The 16,893-nt window shown below is 43.3% G+C and overlaps 1 long non-coding RNA gene across 1 annotated transcript; it reads right to left on the bottom strand.

Annotated features, from left to right (window-relative positions):
• Window positions 1-6,048: 6,048 nt before the first annotated feature.
• LOC132480709 (uncharacterized) lies at window positions 6,049-10,104 on the bottom strand. Its single transcript, XR_009530673.1, has 3 exons — window positions 9,625-10,104; window positions 9,282-9,352; window positions 6,049-8,763 (listed from the first exon to the last, which is right to left on the bottom strand). It is a non-coding gene; the product is annotated as an uncharacterized LOC132480709 (long non-coding RNA).
• Between the last annotated feature and the right edge of the window lie 6,789 nt (window positions 10,105-16,893).

The following is a 16,893-nucleotide window of genomic DNA, read 5'->3' as shown; positions in this document are numbered from 1 at the left end:
CTAAATCTCTCTTTATTCTGTCCACATCTCTTTCTCTCTTTGGCCACCAAACTAGTCCAAGTTAACATCTTTTCTCGTCCAGCTACTACATTGGTCCTCTGACTAGTCTCTTGGCCTCTGTTCTTGTCACCTTGTAGTCCATTCTCTACATGCCAATTCGAACAATATATCTAAAATATAATCTGATCATATTTCTTACCTGCCCAAAACCTTGGAATAGCTTTCTATTGCTTTTCAGGTAAAATCCAAAGTCCAAATTCCAACCTTGCTTACTCCTTCCAGTCTCATCTGTTACCAGGACAGAGACCTTGTCTTTCCATTTCATTGCTGTTCCCTCAGCACCTAGAACAATGTCTAGCACAAGGTTGCTTTCTATAAATAGTAGTTACATGTGTGAATGAATGAATTAATGAATACACAGAATTTCTATGCATTCAAGGATAACCAAGGAGAATGGAGAGTGAGAAAAAGCCAATATTATAACCTCTCAGGAAAATGGTTCTTATTCTAAGACTTAAGCGTTTTGATCCCAGGGCCAGAATAGTAGAAAGTACTTGAGCAAGCATAGCACAAAATGCAAGGAATAAGATGGTCTCTGTTATTCTGCCCCATGAGGTCCCCATTCTGGATGTGAGAGCAGCTTGCTATGCTGTCTGTCAGATTGTGATGACTGTGGGAACTGAAAGGTTTACAAGGTAAAGAGAAGAAATGGCAGTTGGAAAGATTAGTGTAGGGGATAGTTTTGTTTCTTTTGTTTTTGGCTGACTAGCATCCACTCCACTTCCTAACAATACCCCAATTTCCTTCTGAAGAAGGATCTCTTCCTGTTGGATTCAGTCTGTTGGGACTGTAATTAAGAGCCTGCCTTCTCCTGGGGCCCAAGTTAAGCCAATAGATGCTTTCTCCCTAGAAGTAGATTCTTGAGCACAGAGATCAAGAAACTTAAAACATTTGCTGTGTGGAGGTGACCTCCCAGCCATACCATGCCTGCTATGAGACCACCATGGTGGTTCCTGGGGGCCAGTCATCCCATTAATTAGCCCAATCATGGGCTCCTAACCATTGTAGAATGAACTTATATCCATAACTTGGTCAGAGTTGTTCCTGTTACTTGTAAACGCTAGTATGATAATGTTGATACAAGGGAATATTATCAGAATATAGTTCTGACGTCTTTTGATTGTTTTGGGCCAAAGCCATTATGTGAATCCCAGAATAAACATCATGTGCAATTTGACCTCGGGAGTTCAATTATGACTGACTTTCCTAACATGGAAATGTATAACATTCAAACATGGATCTTCTTAGCGATCAGTAGCGGAAAATATCACTGTTTGGATTGGTCATCTGTATCTAAAAGAAATAAACCAAAACCGCTCCTTCAGCTTTGTCTTTCATTGTAGCCATAGCAAAAGACTAAAAATGATCACGCTTACTACTGATCAGGAAAATACAAACTAAAATAATTACCATGCTCTTGCCAATCAGTTCTGCCAAAATTAAAAAAAAAAAAAAAACAACGACAATATCCATTGTTGATGAGAATGTGAACAAAGGCCACCCTTTCATAGTTAGTAGAAGTGTAAATTGGTGAGTCTTTCTGGAAGGCAGTTTGGCAGTGCCAATCAAAATTCAATACATATGCATACCCTTTGACCCAGCAGTTCTGCTCTTAGGAATAAAAAAAGTAAAAGGTTACAGATGTAAGAATGTTCGATGCAGCATTAATTTGTCCTGCCAAAATATTAGAAACAACCTAAATGTCCCTTAATAGGCTGAATACATTATGGTATAGTTTCATGATTCATTCAGTAGCCATTATAAAGAATGTGGTTGATATACCTGTAACAGAAGTAGAGTCCACAATGTTTTACTGACTGCAAAAAGCAAGTTACAGAGTAATGTGAATAGAAAAATTATTTTTTAAAAAATAAAGCTATACACAGACTTTATAAGCACATGTATGTGTATGTAAATATGTCTGAATGTGTATAGAAAAGATCCAGATGTATTCATACTATAGTTATTGGTGGTTACTTTTGATGAATGGGGAGGAGCGTTGGAATGGGAGAAGAGAGGAAAAGAAGGGGAGGTTTGATTTTATATTTTACATATTTTGGTATTATTTGAATTTTTATTGCCTTTGTATTACTTTTGTAATTTTTTAAAAACAGAAAAAAGGAATGAAGCTACTAAAATGTGAATAAATAATCAGATAGCAGGCAGAGTAACCTTTCCAGAGGTCAAGGGTGGGTTCTGACCCACTTGTCTGGGCAAGAGTCTGGTCGATCTCAGTAGGTGGAAGCTGAGGGACTAGCCATGCCCAGGGTACAACCAAGTTTCTGTAAGAGAACCACCTAGGCAGGCCAAAGGAGCTCCTCCTGGAAGGCTTTCCCAGGCTGGGTGGAAATCAACCCCTAAAGCAGTTGGAATTGCATAGCTGATTGTTTTTCTTGGCTCTGCCCATCTTACCTTGAATACCTTCTCTTTTGTTCATGAACGTTTAATGTGCCATTGTGTTATAGCTGCAGCAAGATTTCTGTCTACCTAATGTCTAGCAGACAGCAGTTAGAACCTGTTTGGTTCATTGAGATATCATAACACCACCAGGTACCTGTTTTTCATGCCGCCTGTTTGGGAAGAAAGTTTATTTATTTTCTTGTATTCTACTTCATTCCAAAACACCTGGTATGTTAAATATACTGGTTTTTAAAAAATCATAAAATGGGAAGTGAAAGAAAAATAAGGGTATAAAAACAAAATTAAGCCAACAATGAGGTGGTCACACAAGCTACATATTACCTAAAGTTTTATGTACTTATAAGTTAAGGGTGGGCCACAGTTTGGCTCTGAGTTTCCTAGTTGGCAGAGTGACATGATCAGGTACAGGATCAAGTGACAGTCTTGGTTTTCCTGAGAAATGAAAGGAGAAAAATTTCTTAGCAAGTATGAATATATATGTAGCTGAGAAGAAGTATTCTACTACAGTCTCATGGGTTTGAGAGCTGAATCCTGACTAATGTCAGTCAACTTACAGTCCTTTTCCAAGGCAGTGGTAGTTTCCTTCTTTCATATGAACTACCTTGAGTCACTTGGTCCCCTTGAATTGTGGTCCCTCCTCTCCAGAGAAGGATGCTTGTCCTTTCTCTCAAAGCCATAAGCCTGGGGAAGAAAGCTACTTTTTTCAAGTTATCCTTGATTATTTTGGAACTTCCTAAAGCTCCTGTCATGTGGTTCCAAGTTTAACTGTAGTCACTTTGGACATGAGTTTATTTCCACAATGATGTATGTCAGCAACCACAGAGTGAGCTTCTTGTATTTTTATATCAATATGATACCCTTTGTTTATTTGTTCCTCAGAGGTTTCACTTTCGCTTATGTAATGGGCTATGGCATTTTTTGGTCATTACCTCATGCTGGGTTCTCCTTTTTCTTTGCATCTCTGATGCATCATATTCTTGACACTCTACTCCTTTGGATCTCTGAGATACAGTGCTCTGAGGTAGTGGGCGGGAGCTGGTGGAAGCCAGATTATATGATGACTTCTCCACCCTTCCCCACATAAGAACCGCCTGAGTTTGTCACTGAGTTGTTTCTGTACTCAGTCTTTTGGCATTCCCTCAAAAAGCTCATTGGCTTAAAACTACAGCAGCTACCAAAGCATGAGGGTTAGGTGGGCCTGGAAGACTGTAGGCTCCACTGCTGAGTTGGGCAAGAAGAGTCTCCTGAACTCCAGAGCTACATCAACCCTGTTCCCACAGAGTCTGTAGCTAGAAGTGGTCGGTCCCCTACATGTACCCCTGTCCAAGCCTACATTTTAGGAAGATCCTGAAGGAAACATAAGCCTCAAAATAGGAACATCCCTTGGCTTGAGGCTCGTTTTCCTGAGCTCCTCCATATTCACATATACATCTGTCTGCTTAGATGTCTAACAGTAATCTCAAGCTTAACATGTGCAAAACAGAACTCCTGCTTCGTGTTCCCACCCCACACCCACCCAGTGCTACTCTTCTACTCTTCTCCATCTGGAAAATGGCACCGCTATTCACCCAGCTGCTCAATCCCAAAACTTAGGAATCATGCTTGATCCCACCTCCCCTTTCCTTCACCTTTTATATCTACTCCAAATACCCTGTTTCTACTTCCAAAATATATCTAAATCCCTCCACTTTTCTCCATACTCACGTCCAGCAAGCTAGTCCAAGCTGCTGTCATCTCTTGCCTGAATGACTAAAATCACTAACTGGGATCCCTGCTTTCCATTCTTGCTACCACTACAATCTATTACCACACCAGTATTCAGGGTGACAGAACACATCACTCCTGTGCTTAAAACCTTCCAATGACTTCCTGCTGCTCTCAGGGGGAAAAAAATCCTATTGCTCCTGCCCACCTCTCAGATCACATCCCAGAGCACTTTTTGTGTCACTCACTGAGCTCTAGACACACTGACTTCTCTTCCTCAAAAATGCCAAGTTATTTCTCACTCAAGGCCTTTGCACTTGCTGTATCCTTCACTTGTAATGTTTTCACTTGACTTCTTATCATTGAGCTCTTGCTTCTTCAGTGATACCCTATTCCCAATCTTTCTGTTAAATGACCCTTTTACTTCCTTCATAGCATTTCTTACAGTGTAAAAATATCTTGACTATTAATGTGTTCACTTATTTATTATTTGTCTTCTTCATCCAGAACATAAGTTCAATGAAGACAAGGATTTTGTCTGTTTTGTTCACAACTGTATCTTTGGTGAATATTTTTAAAATAAATAGGTGTATGAAGTAATGGATAAGCAAGTTTTACAGAACATGTGTCAATTCAACTCAACAAACATTTACTGGGCATCTATTATATTCCAGGCACTTGCCAAAGTTCTTTAGATTCAAAGATTAAACAAGTCCTATTTCTTACCCTTAACTCTGGAAACTTTTTAGCCATTTTATCTAAATGCTGCCTTTCTCATATTCTATTTTTTTCTTCCTGACCCCTTCAATATCTTATGCTTCCCATTTTTTGCCTTTTTTTTTTTTTTTTGCTGTATCCTGAGCAAATTCTTCAGATATATCTTCCAATTCCCTAACTCTCTTTTTACCTGTATCTGCTCTACTTTTATTTATTCACCATGTTTCTAATCTTAATAATTATGTATTTTTTATTTCCAGAAGTAGTATTTTGGTTCTTTCTCAATTCTGCCAGATCTTTTTAGATGTTATTTATTCTTTTTCATGTTTTTGTTTCCCCTTTTTATTTCTTTAAACATTCTAAGCAATTTATATTTCATATATGATAACTGTTCTAATGTCTAGTTCTGTAGTTTCTACTAGCTTTCATTCATGGTAGCTTGTTTCCTAGTGTTGTTTGTAATTTTAGATTGTGATCTCATGTTCAGTGGGGCTTTATCTGTTAGACTCCAGTGAGGAGACCTGGGTGACTATCCCTCCAGTGAAGATGCCAGGTGCTCTGAGATGTTACCAATCTGGGACCAATTTAAACTAATTTTCAGCTGAAGTTCCCAGACCATGTAGATAATATAAATTCAAACCCTAAACCTGTGAGATGGGAAGTTTGTGATTTTAACATCTTATGAGCACAGGCCAAGATAGATATTTTCTTGTTTTTCTTTATTGCAGATAGGGTTTTTTTCTCGTCTATGCTTTCATTGAGTAGTATCCCTTGTGAGTCTCACTTTTATGAGAAGTCTCAGTTCCAACTCACTGTCTTTTGAGGGCACTAAGCCTTGTCTCCTGTCCTGCGTAAAGCCCCTGAAACCAAAGCCCAAAGTCACTGAGATAGACAGACTTCCCAGAGTAGCAGAGTTTCAGTGGCAGTTTACCACTCTAAATTCCAGCCCCTCTTTATGTGTGTGTATGTGTGTGTGTGTCCATGAAGATTTCCCTAATTCACATGAGAGTTTGGCCAGGCATTTGAAGTATATTTATTGTATTTTATTTAGGCTATCCAGGTGTTTAGTCTGCCTTATAGCAAGAAACACAATACTACCTGCCTTCTATGAGCATGGGATAGAGTTCTAGGAGACAGAAACATCCATTCATCCAACTATCCTCATTTATTGAATGTTTTTTTCCATGCCAGACACTAATAACCAGGTACACATAAGAATGTGCTGAGGCATGCCCACAGTGATGTGAGGATACAGAAGTAAAAGAGGTCAATTCTGATGAGGGATCTGGGAAGGCTTTGCAGATAAAAAGGGATTGGAGCTGGATAATAATGAGATTACCTAATTTTTATCTAGTGCTTACTCTGGACCAGGGCACTATGGCAAGTACTTCCCATGCATGGTCACCTTATCCTTACAACAAAGCATAAAATTGCCACCATTCTTATCACCCCAACTTTATACCTGAAACACAGAGAATTTGAGTAATATGCTCAGTCATACAAAAAGTAACTGACACTGCCTGGATACGAATTCAAGGAGTTTGAGTCCTGTTCCAAGGCTTTTAGCTATTATGCTACATTGTGCTTGAACAGACAGGGATTGGGGGAGGGCATTCCATCCATACATTAAGAAAAATCATTCTGACCTCCTAGATTGTTGTGAGGATTATCTGAAATACTGTAAGGAAAAGCAGGTAGCACAGTGCATACTACACAACAAGCAATAAATGCCGACTTTCTTCCCTCTTTAACCCTCTACCACCAACTTGTCCACAAATTCCTTTAGGGATGGGGCCATACTGTACATGAAGACATGTCCCACCCCCACAGAACCTAGTATTGATGGATGATTGATCCCTTGACTGATTCATTGATTGAATTAATATGTTAGATAGTAGTTTTGGTACTTTGGTTTGTGTTGTGGTTTAGTTCTCAAAGTACTTTTATGTCTATCAGTTCAAGTTATCAGCACGTCAATTCTTAGAGATGGAATGGACATCTGGCTTTAGTGACAAATGTGAATTTTACTGAGGTAGGAATAGCTCAGTCTTGGGAAAAGGGTGAGTATGATGCACATGCAACTGGATGAGAACGAACCAGAAGAGAAGATTCTGAGTGTGGCTCTGGAAGGAGGTGGTGGCAAGAGGCCAGGCTTCTACTCCCGAATGAGCTCTTTAGCTCCAGCCCTGTCATTGTCCCTCTGTGAGAGCTTGGGTAAGGTGTCCCATCTCTCAGAGTTGGCTGCCTCATCATTCAGCCATCACTCAGCACCTGAGTGTGGGTTTCCCTTCACATGACACCCATCACACTTCATGGGGGGTGTCCCTCATTAGACTGCAGACTCCGTGAGAGCAGAGACGCCTCACTCACTTGTAACCCCAGCATCTAGCACATGTCTGACACATCGAAGGTGATCAAATATCTAGTAAGTGAGTGGTGAATGAGTGGTTTAGATAAAAAGAAGAAAGAAGAGAGGAGAAACAAGGCCAATGTCACAGGTTCAGATCTAAGGTACAGAGAGAGGAAGCAAGCAGGAAACAGTGAGAAGGCTAAGCCAGAGAGATTGTCCTGTCCATTCAGTAAGCTGGGTACAGTCATGACTGATTATGAAGCACTTTAAGAGTCAGGGGGCTTCCCCAGTGACTATAATCACAGACTGTCCTTTCCATTTGTTTAGCCCAACCTTATTTCAAAGGTAGCACGGACATAAAATTTAGCCCTTGCCTTGCCCAAAGGGCCACAAACTCCAGTTAGTTGAGAAAGCTCTATCAGTGCAGCGTGTTATCAGTGAGAGTTTACACCAGTGAGGGATTGCAGAACACTTTGTGAACATGGCCCTGATCAGCTTTCATCTGCCAAATAAACCTCTGTTCCTTTGGGATCCCCTTTCTCTCACTCTTCAGAGTCCTAGTTCAAAGTCCAGCCTCTGTAATGGCCTGAGCATCTACATGCATTTCTGGGCTCACCTCTGGGGGCAGCTGGTCCTTCCTCCTCACCCTGTTAATTTCCTTTCCTTCTCCCTTGCCCAGGGTCTACCTCAGCAGACCTTCCACAGACCAAGAAGCCACAGGCCGCCAGGAAACAGTCCTTTCTTTTGTCTGGAGCATAGCAATACAGGGTTAGATTTGGCCCAAGGAACAGTATGATTAGATCAGCAAATCAACCCACAACTTATAGAAACAAGATGTGCTTCCCCATCCATTACAGTGGATGTCGTGGTTCTTTCCACTTGGTTGGATGACTTACATTAAAACTTTTAGATGCTGGGTGCAGGTAGTGTCTTTGGGACCAAAGGGATGGGGATCTAAATACACATCCCAGGAGGGATGTGTGCAGCTACCAGCTGCAGCTCATCTCGAGTCTGCCATATCTCTTCACCCAACTATGAAAATGACCTAATTGTGTACAGACAACAGCAGTTGTACAGGGAAAAATAATACAGCAATGCAAATATTCAAACCAAATTGGAAAAGCAAAGCAAGAAGGAGCCAGAAAACATTAGATCATTCAAATTGCAACCTGGCCAAGACAGCATCTGGGCATGCATCCTCTGTCCAGCTTTTGTTCACATATCATCCCTAATGCTTCTTTGCATTTATAGAATCATGGCTTGGTATTTGCACAAAACCCTTTGTGTGGCTGCATTCTAAAGAACAAGGTTTTCTCACAGTGTCTCTCCAGAAGGGGCAGAGAATTCCCCAGTGGAATGCTTTAGTAGGCTTCCCGGTCAAAAAGGGCCCTTCTCTCTCCGAAGATGGGTGGAGGAGTGATGTACCTTTGGCCAGCGTATATGTTTTAATTGTGTGACCGGTGCAGGCCATGCTCATTTTCCTTCCTCACTGGGTCATTTCCACTTTAGTTCTGAAAACAAAAAACAATTGATTAAAAAAAGAGCCTTCCTGACTGAACCTTGGATCCCCTCTTTGGATCTGGACAAGAAGCGGGGGTGTTCCTACTCCTCTCCCCCCCCCACCATATCCTAAAGCTGGTTCAAGTCTGCCTGAGAGTCTGAGGAATAATGCGGTCTCTCCTGGCACAATCTTGTGTGTGTCTTTGTTGAGTGGCCTCCACCCCCTTCTATGGGGAAATCACTCCTGGTCAGGCTCTGGAGTCCGAAGCCCTGGGCAGAACCGGCTCTGCCACTGCAGGATCTTGGACAGAACAGACGACCCCTTAGAGCTCTGGAACTCGCCTGTGTTAAATGACAATAAATAATACTATCTGCCTCCCCGGATTTGTGAGGATGAAATGTTATCAAGGGCTTCTCAGAGCACCTGTCACCTAGTAAGTATTCCAGAAATGGGAGGTTTTCTTGTTATCACCACTTGGATGTCCCTCAGCCTACCCACCCCCCATCCCCTCAGTAGTCAATTGGTTACCTCAGCACAAGTCCAGTGAAGAAGCAGCCAAGGAGCGTTCAGGTTTTAGCAGCTGATCCTAACGAGTTTCTCTGGTTCGTGAATGTGAAACACAGAGAATAGCGTTTACTCAGTGAAATCCACCCCCGACCCCCATCAGCTGGTGAGTGCTGGACCCTTCCCTGGGGAAACGTGAGCAAATCACTGCACAACCCCAGTTGCCTAGAGTTTGCTGGGGATTGTCTTCATGTGGGTGACGTCTCCATTTGTCAAGACGTAGAAAGTCTTAAACAGCTGGGGCACTGGGAGGAGGGAGAATAAGAGAAGAGAAGCAGGGACCTCAGACAGACAGACCCTCCTTTACCTGCATCACTCAGCGCAGCCGATGCCTCCGCCCACAGAGTTCCCCAGGAGGTGCACCCGGCGGCTGATCGCAGAAGAATCACAACCCGGGGCGCGAAGGGGCGCAAATTACCTTCCTTGGAGCCCTAGGAGTCGGGAGCCACGAGAAATAGAGCGGAAGGAAAAAAAAAAAAGTCCTGGATTCAAATCCCTTCCCCGCTCCTTTCCAGCGGAGTCTGCTTGGGCAAGTTGCTCTCCTCCTTGAGGCTGGAGAACTTCGTTTGGAAAAGTGGCTGAAAGCAACACCGCCCTGGGACGGTCGTGGGGAGGATGAATGGGGTGCGGAGGCAGCGCGCGGCGACTGCAGGAAAGGACGTCCCCGCAGCCCCGGTCCCTCCCCTACCGCCACCCGCGCTCCTGCGGGTCAGGTCGCGCCCGGCCTCCAGCGTGGACCTGACCCGGCTCCGTCGCGCAAGCGGCTCTCGGGTTCCACGAGGCCCGGGCCACTGCCCCGGGGGCTCCGCGTACGTCAAGCGCTGGCGGCCAGGGCTCCTGGGCCGGGTCTGACGCGCGCGCGCGGCGGGCAGGGGCCATTGTCCCGCGGGAGGGCCCGCGCCGCCCCGGCGGCTCATCGGTCACCGAACTGGGGCCCTGCTTAGTCACAAGTGTTACAACCCAGTTTCTGATGTTCTAACATTATTGCCTGCAAAGAAAAGTCTTAAAGAGAAGAACCCTAGTTTGTGTTTGTATTTGTTGCCATGGGGTTCAGTTCAACTGTTCACAGACGTAGTTTTTTTTTTTTTTTTAACTTTTCAAGCTGTGTACTTCAGTGGACAAAGATTACACACCATATTTGTGTTGCAGTGTTGCTATGGAAGTGCATATGGTTTTATTTGGTAGAAATTTGCAGAGAAATCTAAGGAAGTCATATGTATGCATGACAAACATGAAGTTTCAGAGGACAGGATTCCAAACAAATTAGAATTAAGAGGGCTTTTGACAATAGCTTGAAATCTGGAACGCGGGTGCATGGATGCTGCTCTACCTGCATGGGCTCTAACCCAGGAGGCAGAGGTTTTGGAGTCTTAGAGTCAGGAATTTAACCAGTTCTGCCACTTACTAGCCATGTGAGTTACTTGGGTGAGTTACTAAGCCTTGGCTGACTTCTGCTTTCCTCATCTCTGAATCAGGGAGCCATTACCCCCACCTTGCATTGCTGATGTTGAGAGGAAACAAGATAACAGGTCTTGAGCACTGTATACAGTAAGTGCTCAATAAATGGTAGGCATCCTTGTGGAGTGGTGATAGCAGTCCTATTAAGCTCCAAGGGTGTGGGCTCATTCATCAAACTATCTCTGGGGCTTTGAGGCTTACAGCGTTTGGGGGAAGCCAAGGAGGTTCAGTGCTGGCTAACCTTGGTTTTGTGGACAATTGTCATCAGGCTGGACCTTCACTGAAAAGTATAGACTTCAGCTGCCAAAGGAATTGAAAGGTGGTCTGCTGCAAACAATGAGGGTGGCTCGTCGAGGCAAGCGGGTGACACTTGCCAGGAGAGGCCTCTCAGCGTCTGGCTCCAATTCCCACCCCCAACTCCATGTTGTCAGCAGTCATCTAGCCCCTCATAGGCTCCAGCACCCCTGAGAAAACAGAAAACCGTTCTGCAAAGTATTCACACCTGAACACTTTTAGAGGGCTGGGTAGTGATTATAATCTTAACATTTTAAAATCTTCATTTAAATCTTCAAGTTAATTCATGTAGATTGAAATCTGCCAGGGAAGTACCCTGCATACACTTTTTGTCTGGCTTGCATTTTGAAAGGTTCACAGACCTGTTGGAATGCTGTCTTCCCCACCCTCACTCTTCTCCAATACACACAGTAGAGGTTGGCAAAACAGTGAGAGCTTGTGCTAACCTTGGTCAAGTTACTGGATCTATCTGGGGCTCTGTTTTCTGATCTGGAAAATGAAGATGCTGGATTAGGTGATTTCTGAGGTCCTTCTAGACCTAAATGACTATAACTGTCATTCTTCTACCTTGAATAGAAAACAAGAGGTCTTTCAGTATTCTAGAGGTTCTAACTAACCTACATTAGAAAACAATGAGAAAAAAAGGCTATATCCTCCCACAACCTGGCATTCTAGTTTCTCAGCCCCTTGAAGGGCCTTCAGAAATAAACATCTAAAATATGCTTGAGATTGTCTTCATGTCGGTGGCATCTCCATTTGTCAAGACGTAGCAAGGCATGCCCTTCTCCCTTGCCCCAACCCAGGAACTCCTTCATTATGACTCAAGTCACTTTTTAAAAACTAATATACGTGAAAAGGGGGAGGGGGACCTAACGAATTCTGTTTTTAAATACAAGTCGTATAACTTTGTCATCATTCTGTGTATAATTCAAAGGAAGTTTTTTTTTTTCTTCTGGCAAAATTAAAGGACAAATGTTCACTCATTCAATCTACATAATAAAATGATCAAGGTGTATATTTAGATAGTGACTATGTTATATAAATCTCTTTCTAATGAATATATATGTATTACTGCTAGAATCTTAAACTTGAAAAAAAAATGTCTGCCACAAATGGCTAATGATAACAGTCCCTTCCTTAGTCAAACAGATACTGCCTCTTTCACTGAGGACATGGGACATTAGCAGAGTTAGCTGGCTAATGATGTCCACTGTGTATCTAATGCTAGGATTACTAATGACTCAAAACCCATAAATTTTCCTCTTCCTTCTGCCCCTGACTACTTTGATCTCGGGTCACACGTTGGCTGAGGCATGGGAATGAAAACTGGCTCACCTTGACGCTGTTCGCAGCTCTGCCATTACCCAGCTATGTGACCTGGGACGAGATTTTACCCTTCCTGGACCTAGGTTTCCTCATCTGTAAAGTGAAGGACTGGGGCTTGGGCCATCTCTAACCTTCTTGCACTAACAGTCAAGGGTTCGGCTATTCTCCAGCCTGGAGAGGTTATCTGCTGCTGCCAGCTACTGTTGGTTCTTGGAACTTCTATTCACAGGAGCCTGATTCTCAAACTCCACCAGCTCTAAAAGCCCTTGGCCCTTGCACTCTATACTGCCCTTCCAGGAATCAAGACTGAAGCTTTTGCTCAGACTTGGGTTCAAAACGCCAGAGTCAGTGAGAACCTCCTCCCATTTCAAGACTAATTCAAGAATTACAGCCCTTCCCAAGGTAGGTAGGTCATATTTCCTGTGTGTTTGTTCTGTCACCCGATGTTTGCTTATCTTCTGTTCAATCATTCGGGTGAACATTCCATTTTCTTTTTTTTTTTTTTTTTGCCTTCCTCAGATTCCAGCCAGTTGAGATTGCGGACCGCTATGAAAATGTTCCCTGTGGGCATTTCTCATCTCCATTCTCTTTTTAAAGACATTTCCAGGAAGGACTGTGATATAATTCCGTGGAATAGCACCAAACAGGGTGGTATGTATCCAGGAGTAGCCTCCACAGGCTCCTGGGCCAGAGAAATAGCAGCCCCCAGTGATACGACCTGAGAGTGGGCAATGGCCTTGGCAGACCCTTCCCGTCCCTGACCCGCTGTGGGAGTGCGTGCACCCTTTCCCCTTGTCTGCAATGGGTATCAAACACCTTTCAATACATACAAGGTTGAAAAGCCACTAGAAAGTAACACATCTTATACAGTACTCTACTACTCACCAAAGAAAACCTTTATACAGCACTTAAATGGAATATTCTTTCTGGAGTTGGAGAAGACTTATTTTCAACTTCTCCCACGAGCTCTTTGCTCTTCTTTTCCTATGCTTGTCTTTCCTTCCTTCTCTCTCTTTCAACAACCTAACTGAGAGCTGGGAGATGATTTGGGGATTATCTTGGTTTTTCTGTAACTTTTTTTGCTGCTAAAATAATGGAATGAGGGCTTCCCTGGTGGCGCAGTGGTTGAGAGTTCGCCTGCCGATGCGGGGGACGCGGGTTCATGCCCCGGTCCGGGAAGATCCCACATGCCGCGGAGCGGCTGGGCCCGTGAGCCATGGCCGCTGAGCCTGCACGTCCGGAGCCTGTGCTCCGCAACGGGAGAGGCCACAACAGTGAGAGGCCCGCATACCGCAAAAAAAAAAAAAAAAAAAAAAACTGAATGAGATCCTGACCAGTTTGGAAGGATACCCGGCAGCCACTATAATTATTTGTTACGGGCTGACAGGTAAATAGAGAAGAGGTCTTTTGGAGCTCATGCAATGAAGCCTTGCGCGAGAAGGCCCATGTGGGGAAAATGAATGACTTCAGCCAAAGCAAGAAGCACAGTATTATTCTGGTAAAACAGAGTCTGCCGTAGGGCACGTCTTTGCCTCCCCCTCTTCTGCTGGACCCAGTGCAGGCAGCATGTGGTGCTCGGGAAAGGCCTTTCTGGAAGGGCAAACCACAAGAATGCAGTCCTGCGTGTTGCCTCCTGAGCCAATCAGGGCAGCGACGACTGGCCCACATGAACGTGCAGATTGGTTCTGCTGTTTAACAGCTCATTCTGGGAATAGATACTCCTGTCATTGCCAGGCTAGTGGTGGGAGTGAGGTTGGGGACTGATTTGAAGTTTGGGATTTCAAGTTCATACGTGGCCAACCCAGGTTGGACAGTGTGTCCAGCTTGCCCTGTTGGTACCTTGTTCCTGCCCTATGTATACAATTCCTTTGCCAAACTGGTATTTTGTCCTGAGTCTTAGGGCACAAGAGAGCAAACAAACAGATGGAATACATTAGCTACATCTCTTTTCTTAGGCCCTCTGCCGATATTAGTTAAAGCTGCTTTGCTCTTTACTTGGAAGTAGTTTGAACTCCACTTTCAAAGTAACATTTGCAAAGGGAATGCAAACCAGTGCTTTGTCATGATTCTTCATTTTCAGGGAATCTGAGATTTGAGTTCTTGGCTGAGTGAATGAGGCCTAAAAAGGCATGTCTTACTGAGCTGTGGCTGCAAAGATGCTGATCAGAAAGGAAGGCTGCTGCTTCTTCCTCCCCTCTACTCACTCCCACATAAGCCCTCTCAACACCGGGCTGCTGGTTTTCATCATTAGCTGCATCTGGAGGTGAATTTTGGCTATCTGGGAACTCTTTCAGATATTTACCAAGCCATTTAGAGAAAGCCCAGGGGTTGTGAGGGCGAGATTGAGTGAATGTGTGTATGACATGCAAAACCTCAAGCCGACAGAGATGGTCTCATCGGCAGCAGCAAGGGTCTTGATTTATTCAAAGATGTTGTTAAATATCAGCTGAAGGTAAGTGACATGGATGGATCTCACCAGCATAATGGTGAGCAAAACGAGCCCTTCACAGGAGTATATGCAGTATGATTCTTTTCATAAAAGCTACATAAACAGGCAAACCTAATCTAGTCTGTTAAGATGTCAGGTGTGTGGTTACGCTCTGGGAGGGGATGGGTCGTGCCTGGGAAGGAACCAGAGAGGGACTTGGTGGAACTGGTAATGTTCTGTTCCTCGATCAGGGTGCTAGTTATACAGGTGTGTTCAGTTTGTGAACATGTATTCAGTGGTATTCTTGCAGTATATGCACTTCCTATATGTATACTATATTTCAATTTGTTACTGAGAGGCTGTTCTATGTATAGAGGAGTGGAAAGATCTCCAAGGTATACAGCTAAATGGGAAATGCAAGAAGCAGAACAGAATGTAGAATATGTTATTATTGGTGTAAAAAATATATGTGGGCATATAATTGTATATGAATAGAGCACCTCTGGAAGGCTACTGGGAAGAGTGAGTGCCCCAGGGGTGCCTGGACAGAGAGGTGGGAGAAGAACCTGCTTTTTACTCTACGTCCTTTTGTGTCTTTTGAATTTCATATCATGTGCTTGAATATTTTATTCAATAAAATTATTCATTAAACTATTAATTAAAGAGGACATTATGCTAAGTGAAATAAGCCATAGAAGGACAAATACTGTGTGAGTCCACTTATATGAGGTACCTAGAGTATTCAAATTCATGGAGACAGAAAATAGAATGGTGGTTGCCAGGGGCTGGAAGGAAGAGGGGATGGAGAGTTTTTGTTTCATGAATGGACGCAGTTTCAGTCTGGGAAGATGACACATGTTCTGGAGATGGATGGTGGTGATGGTTGCACAACAGTGTGAATGTACTTAGTGCCACTGAACTGCACCCTTAAAAATGGTTAAAATGGTAAATATTCTGTTATGTATATTTTGCCACAATAAAAAATATATATATTTGTTAAGGCTAAAGTCGTTATGAGGGAAACATCTATCTGCTAGCTCTGTCATTTGCAAGCTGTGTGACCTGAGGAAGTTACTAACCCTCCCTGTGTGTCCATTCCTTTGTTTCCTCATCTGTAAAGTGGGATAGTATTAGTACCTGTCTTATGGGATTGTTGTAAGAATTAAATGAAAGAGTACATGTAAAAAGCTTAGAATAGTCCTTGGAACAAACGTGCTTAAGAAATGTTGCTTATGGTTATTATCGTTTTTGCAGACTTCTAGGTGTAATACCATCCCTTTCATATTTTGTGGAAAGAATCTATATACGTGTGTGTGTGAGTGTGTGTGTGTGTGTGTGTGTGTGCAGCTAATGTACTCACTCATGCACCCATCATGTGTTTATCAAATACCTTCTGTGTGCCGGACATTGTGCTAAGGGTTGGGTAGACAGTGATGAGCATGGATTGTCAGCGTATCTAATGGTGGTGACGATGAGACTCCTGTTTAAATAGGGAGGTCGCAGGCGGCCTCTCTGAGCAGGTGACAGTTCTGAGTAGCTAGTAGCAGAGTCCTGAATGGGCCAGACACACAAAGACTAGAAGGACTTTCCTGACAAAAAAAGTAGAATGCTGCAAGATCCCAAGTTTGAAGGCCCTTTGTGGGTGAGTTAAGGAGGAGAGCAGTGTGAGAGGAGGATGGAAGATACATAGAAAATTCTAGAAAGAGGGGGAAGGAACTGTTCAGAGTGGTTTCTGCTAGGGAGTGGGACTCAGGGAGGTGTAGGGAGGAGGGTGTGGAGTGGAGAAAAGGACTTTCACTTTTCACCTCGTTCCCTTCTACACTGTTTGAATTATTTGCCATAAGCATGTATCTTATTATTAGGGGGAAAAGCTGGTTAATAAAAAAATTGAGGAATTTTGATGATTAATAGTAAGGAATCTAATAACCTTTCCTTCTTTCAAGAATCACCTCATCTCAACTCTCTAGTTACTTTCCATGCATCAAGAGAGTAATGTCATTGATCTGAAGTTGCCTTCTCCTCCTATGTATTCAACCATCTCTCTTTTTGAGCTGCTAATAGTTTTTTTCA

This window comes from Mesoplodon densirostris, chromosome 2 (assembly GCF_025265405.1).
Source record: "Mesoplodon densirostris isolate mMesDen1 chromosome 2, mMesDen1 primary haplotype, whole genome shotgun sequence".
Classification (NCBI taxonomy): Eukaryota; Metazoa; Chordata; class Mammalia; order Artiodactyla; family Ziphiidae; genus Mesoplodon; species Mesoplodon densirostris.
Note: the sequence above shows the minus strand (reverse complement) of the source record. Positions and strands in the feature narration are given on the sequence as shown.